This window comes from Fukomys damarensis, unplaced genomic scaffold (genome assembly GCF_012274545.1).
Source record: "Fukomys damarensis isolate Sample0158 unplaced genomic scaffold, DMR_v1.0_HiC HiC_scaffold_23, whole genome shotgun sequence".
Taxonomy (NCBI): Eukaryota; Metazoa; Chordata; class Mammalia; order Rodentia; family Bathyergidae; genus Fukomys; species Fukomys damarensis.
Genome location: NW_022900935.1, coordinates 22,814,214 through 22,821,340, shown reverse-complemented (window position 1 = coordinate 22,821,340; position 7,127 = coordinate 22,814,214).

The window sequence follows — 7,127 nt, the reverse complement described above, 5'->3', positions numbered from 1 at the left end:
GAATAATGGTGAGTGGTACCATTCCCACTTCCACCCCTTGATTACTGGTCCCATGAATTCTGGCTATGAGAGAAATAGTACCACATATCTGATGCTGACCCAAAGCATATACAGCCTTCTGAAGACCCTTGCCTCAGTCCTACAAGGTATTGCCACCCAGTTGGTATTGCAATTGCAATTTCAAAAGGCCTTTCAACAGTTCTGTCAATCCAGCTGTTTCTCGGTGGTGGGAAACATGGTAAGACCAGTGAATTCCATGAGCATGAGCCCATTGCTATACTTCCTTGGCTGTAAAGTGTGTTCCTCAGTCAGAAGCAATGCTATGTGAAAGCCCATGATGGCAGATGAGGTACTCTGTAAGTCCACAGATGGTAGTTTTGATAGAAACATTATATGCAGAGAAGGCAAATATATACACAGAATAAGTGTGTCAATTAGGACAGAGAGCTGCCCTTTCATTGATGTAAGCAAACCGACATAATCTACCTGCCACCAGATCACAGCCTGATCATCTTGGGCAATGGTGCCATTCTGACAACTCAGAGTTGTTCACTACTCCTGGCAGATTTGCCATTCAGTAGTAGTCACAGTCAGGTCAGCCTTGGTGAGTGAAAGTCCATACTGCTGAGCCCATGCATAAACTCCATCCCTGCAATGATGACCACTTTATTCATGAGCTCATTGGGCAATTACAGGAGTGGCTGAAGAAAAAGATTTGTTGCTATCTATGGAATGGATCATTCTAGTCACTTGATTTCTAAAGTCTCTTCTGTTAAGGTCTCTTTTTGGTGAGAATTTACATGGGACACAAATATCTTCACATCCTTCACCCATACAGTGAGGTCTATCCATATACCTCTTCCCCAAATGTCTTTGTTATCAATTTTCCAGTCAAGTCTCTAACCATCCACCCCAACCACTTGCTACTGCCCATGAATCAGTATATAGTCTCACATCTGGGGTTTTTTTTCTTCCAAGCAAAATGCATGATCAGGTGCACTGCCTGAAGTTCTGCCCACTGTGCATGTTTCCCTTCACCACTGTCCTTCAGGATGTCCCAGAAAAGTGCTATAGTGCTACAGTTGTCCATCTTTGGGTGGTGCCTGCATAATGTGCAGAACCGTTTGTAAATCAGGACCTTGTCTTCTCTTCCTCTGTCAACATATCATAGGGTAAACCCCATGAAGCCCCAGATGCATGCTGGAGTACAAAAGGCAGTATAGCAGAAGTAAGAAACATGAGCATTTGGGCCACTTCTTCAAGTAACTTACTCATACTTCTGGACCTGCTGAGACTCAGTTATGTACATACTACTTCTTCCATTTAATGATGGACTGTTGTAGTGCACATCTAACTTTATGAGTTGATGGGTCACGCAGCACCTAGTTCATGATAGGCAGCTCAGATCACATGGTAACCTGGTGTCTCATGGTCAAGAATTCAGCTTCCACTATGGCTCAGTTAGCAGACCAGGAACTCACTCCTTTTTTTTTTCTTTCTTTCTTTTTCTTTCTCTCTTTCTTCTTTCCTTCCTTCCTTCCTTCTTTCTTTCTTTCTTTTCTTGTTTTTTAGGACAGGGTCTCGCTATGTAGTTCAGGCTGCCTCTGAATTCACGATGTAGCCCAAGCTGGCCTCGAACTTATGACAATCCTCCTGCCTCAGCCTCCCAAGTGCTGGGATTATAGGCATGTGCCACTATGACGGACTTGGAAACTGTTTCTTAAAAGGAGAGTACTTATTGGCAGATGACGGCACAGCCTTGCTCCAAAATCTTAAGGGGCTCTACTGTGCTTCATCTGTAAAGGCCTGGTAAAGGCTCCAAAGAGCATTCCTGTCTGCCCCTGATACCTCAAGTATCATTGGATCTGTTGGATCATATGGCCCAAGTGGAAAAGCAGCCTGCACAGCCCCCTAGACCTATTGCAGAGCCTTCTCTTGTTCTGGGCCCTACTCAAAACTAGCAGCCATACAAGTGACTCAGTAATAAGAGGGCCAGAGCAACACATTCAAGTGAGGAATGTGTTGCCTCCAAAATCCAAATAGACCCAAAAGGCATTGTGCCTCTTTCTTGGTTGTAGGAGGTACCAGATGCAATAACTTATACTTCACCTTACAAGGGATATTTCTGCATGCCCCCACACCACTGGGCTCCTAGAAATTTCACTGAGGTAAAGGTACCAAGTTCTTTACCAACAAGTCCGGAATGGTTACTACCTTTCGTTCACTTGGTCCAATCAGCATAATGTCATCAATGTAATGGACCAGCGATATACCTTATGGAAGAGAAAAAATGATCTATGTTGTGACACAGGGCTGGGGGATTAAAATATTCCTGAAGTAGGGCAGTAAAGGTGTATCACTGGCCTTGCCAATTGCAAGTGAATTGGTTCTGGTGGGCCTTACGGGTAGGTATGGAGAAAAAAAAATTTGCCAAATCAATAGTTGCATTTCAAATACCTGAAGATGTGATCTACTCAAGCAAAGAAATCACCTCTGATACAGCAGCTGCAGTTGGAGTCACCTCTTGATTAAGCTTATGGTAATCAAGCACCATTCTCCAAGATCAATCCATATTCTGCACAGGCCAAACAGGAGAGTTAAATCAGGACATAATGGGAACCACCACTCCTGCAGCTTTCAAGTCCTCGATGGTGGCATAATCTCTCCAGTCCTTCCATAGAAGCCTTCCTCTTGTTGTTGTTTTTGTTTCATTTTGTTTTGTTTTTTTGAGACAGGGTGTTGCTATGTAGTTTAGGCTGGCCTTGAGCTCACACTGTAGCCCAGGCTGGCCATAAACTCACAGTGATCTTTCTGACTCAGCCTCCTGATGTTGGGGTTACAGGCATGTACCTTGTACCAGGCCTGGAACTTTGTTTTTTTATTTACTCTTCTCCCAGGTAAAGGCAACTCTAATGGCTCCCATACAATCTTTCCCATCATAATAGTCCTCATACTCTAGTCAGGGAACTAACATATAGATTCTGAATTCTGCAAATTACTAGATATATCTGTCCTAATTATGTATTCTGGTTTGTTTTTGTTTTGAGACGGGGTCTTACTATGTAACTCAGGCTGGCCTTAAATTCACTAGGTGGCCTAGGCTGGTCTTGAACTCATGGCAATCCTCCTGCTTCAACCTCTTGGGTGCTGGGGATGCAGGCATGTGCCACCACCTAATTATGTATTCTGAAACTTGGGAAATGACCACAGAATGGATTCAGGTATCTACTGGACCCACTGTGAGTCGGACCTTGGCTGAAACTCCACTGATCACCTGACCTCCATAGTCTCCTACTCTTATTGGAGGGCCACAGTGATGCTTTGCATCTCCTGAAATCAGCATTAATTCAGAACCAGTGTCCAGTAGTCCCTGAAATTTCTGACCATTTCCTTTCCCCTAATGTACAGTTACCCTTGTAAAAGGCCTTAGATCCCTTTGGGAAAGGATAGAAGAAAGGTTTATTGTGTGACTTCTTGGTAGTGTATGAAGGTCCTTCCTCATGGAGGCCCAGCCTCCCCTTCCTTCCAAGTGTTCTGGGTCTATAAATTGGTTCAAGTCAAGTAATTGGTAGAGGAAACATGATTCTGTTACTACAATTTGAGGGAGAATTTTTGTTCATTTTCCCTAAATTTTTTTTTACTTCTAAAAATCCACTAAGACTTTAGTAGGCTTCCCATGTATTCCATTTTTGGGAACACCATAACTAATCAGCCAGTGTAACAAGTCTACTCATCAAACCATTCCAATCATTACTATGCCTCTGCTGTCCATATAAGTATGTCCACCTTGCCTTTGGAGGTTGAGTGCTACTACTCAGCCCCTACTATTCTGGGATCCAATTAAACCTATCAGTTTATTTCCCAAATGAGTGACTGTGGTCCTCATCCTAAGGTCTGGCATAAGGAAAATAGAAATGACAGAGCTGTTTAAGGATGCTGGTGCTCCACTAGCTGATCTGTTTCTTGAAGTAAGGGGTACATCGAGACCTTCACAGTGTGAAGGATTAGGTTTTACCTGGAAAATCCACTCCAGCATTCCCATTTCACTGAGCCTCTGAATAGCCTCATCAGCAGTAAGCAGAGAAATATCAGGCATCTCCATCTCATTCTCAGTGTGCCATCTTTTGACCCATACTTCAGCCAACAAACCAAATCAACTATAACACCCCCTTTTTTTTTTAACTCTACAAGCCATGACGTTATATTTTGAAATTCTATTTAATGGGCTCATATCAAGAAAGTCAGCCTGATTCAGGTTTACGTGTCTTCCACTACTATCCCATATCTTTAAAATCCATTCCCATACTTGTTCCTCAGATCTCTGCTTGAAAGACTTAGAAAATTCAAGAAGTTCTTTGGCAATATAGTGGCACTTCTCCTGGGTCATGCTGTGTTCCTCACCTTTAGGAGCCTGGTTATAGGTGTGGAGGCAAAAGTGGGTGATATGGGTAGGCTGTGAGGAGTGTTAGCATTATCTTGCTTGGTAATCAGGGACGGCTATTACCATCTCCATAGTTTCCTCAGATATATGAGAGACTAACATCACAGTGGGTGGGTTACAGCTGTCTCTGCCACTAAGGGTGGGGAAGTATCTCCCTTTGCCAAAATAACATCAGGAGTTAAATGTTCCCAGACTCATTAAGTTCCTTCCAAATATCTCTATCTCAATGTATTCTTTTCCTATCAGTGCCCTCACTTTTACTTCAGATACCCTTTAAGACTGAGTATGAAACTTGTGCTGTAATTCAGCTCCCCAATGTATGTAGGCTTATGTTTTGGTCTTGGCAACTTTCCTCTCATGGCAAAAGGAGAGAAGATTCTCCTTCAGGACACATTTATCTTTTAAAATTAATTGTATTGGTACATTTAGCGTATACAATATAATGACATTCATTGTTGGAAATTTGTACCTTCACATAATCAACCTTGGTTCTTATTTTTTCCCCATTCCCCTGTCCTCTCTTCAACCCCTCCCTCTCTCCCTATCTACAAAGACTGTTTCCATTATTTTTCATTTTCTTCCAGGCTACATTTAGAAGCCTTTAGATTCTTTAAACATGTCTGGAGCTGGGAACTTGAAACTTTAAACTCTTTTCCTTTTCTACTTTGTCTTCACATTTAGAAGCCTTTAAATTGTTTATGCATGACTTAAGCTTATTTTCCTTTACTAGTTTGTCAAGAGACGCTAAGAACTAGCCAGCATCATTATATTTCCTACTCTTTCAATAATGTTCAAAAGCTTTGTATATAGAGTTCCTAAATTCCTTGCATCTCACAAGTGGCAAATAGGATAATCAAGTGGATCTATGCTACATATTGCTTTAAATAGTTCACACCACGTACTATCAGTACTCACAGGAAAGACCATGGCAATTTTAGGTCTCACCAAATTAGAGGGCTCCAGGAACCACTGAACTGATTAGAGAGATCCATCCTCACAATTCTGTCTCTAGAACCACTCTTGGTACCAACAGTTATATTAGGGCTCTCTAGAGGAAAAGATTCAATATAAAATATATGTATGATTATACAAGGAATTTATGAAGCACACTTACAGGATCAAAATTGGAAGAGTCTTAAAGGCCATCTGCCTTTAAGAAGAAATCCAGAAAGAATCCAGAAAGGCCATCTGTGCACTGGAAAGCCAGAGGATCCAGTAGTGGTCAAAGTGAGACTGGAAACTCACTGCAGAGTCACCAATATGAATCTACTTTGAAAACCGAAGAGTTGCAGGAAGGCTAAAAAGGTCTGTGTTGGAAGCCTGAAGGAACTGGAGACCAATGTCCAAAGGCAATGATGAAGACTGGATCTTTTCCGAAGATTTCCTAAAAATCCAGATGTTGTATGCATTTTCTATTCTTACATTTCCTTCTCAAGTGAGGTTAAGCGTTTACTCCTTACATCACTAAGCCAAGTTGGTCTGGGGAAGGGACTACTGTGTGTAAAATGAAACAATTTTTCTTAGCCATTTCAATGTGTCTGGTCTTGAACTTGGCTTACCTGGGCTATTTTTACTTCTTAACTAGTTTTTCTGGAGTTCTCATAAAAGGTTTTTAGATTCTATAATCATTGTTAAGTTTGTGTCTGTGGAGGAACTTATGTCACATCTCTTAGGCAGATTAATGTTTGAAGAGTGTTATACATGTGAAAGCTGAGGGCTAAGATCTGAGAATTGATTCCCTTAAGGTTAAATATGCTTATAAACCCCTTGGAAAGTTTTATAGATGCCCAGGTACATGTACACCAAATTTAAGGACTATTTTTCCAAATGGCCCAGGTTGGTGTCCTTCTGGCTCCCCTTAGGGTTTTATTACATAACTACCCGGCATGTGTTGTCAAGATATGTACCTGCTTCCTGTATTGGGTTTCTTCTATCCATGATCCTAGGGACCTGAGCCAGCGGATACATCTGACGGACATATCTGACGGACTTTCCGTGTTTTGATGGTTAATTCTGTGTGTTACTTTCACTGGTTAAGGATACCCAGGTAGCTGCTAAAATTTTATTTCTGTGTATGTGAGAGTGTTTCTAGAAGAGATTAACATTGAAACCAGTATCAGATTCACCTACAATGGTTTGGGCAAAGTATCATATAATCTGTTAGGGGCATACTCAAACAGAACAAAAAAGGTGAAGGAAAGGCATTCGTTTTCTCTGTGTCTGCCTCTGTTTCCTTCTCTCTCCCTTTTTCCCTCCCTCCCTCCTCTTTTGTTTAGATCTAAATTGTTTCCCAAAGGCCTTCTGTGTTTAGAGGTGAGGTTTTTTGAAAGGTGATTGGATTATGCGGATGCTATACTCGTCAATAGATTAATCCATTGATGAGTTCATGGCTAAATGTGCTGCTAGGAGGTGGGTTACTGGGAGCACGATCAGGAAAGGTGTATTCTTGTCCCTGGCTCCTCTCTTCTCTCTGCTTCCTGGTTACCATGTGTTGAGCAGCTTTCCTCCACTGTACCCATCTACCATGCCATTTCTGCCTTGGAGTGAATCAACTGTGTACTAAACTACGAGCTGAAATAAATCTCTCCTCCTTTAACGGCCAGTGTCAGGTATTGTGTTTCAGTGACATAAAATCATCTTTGGGCCGGGGATTTAGCTCAGCAGTTTGGTGGCCTGCCTTGCAAGT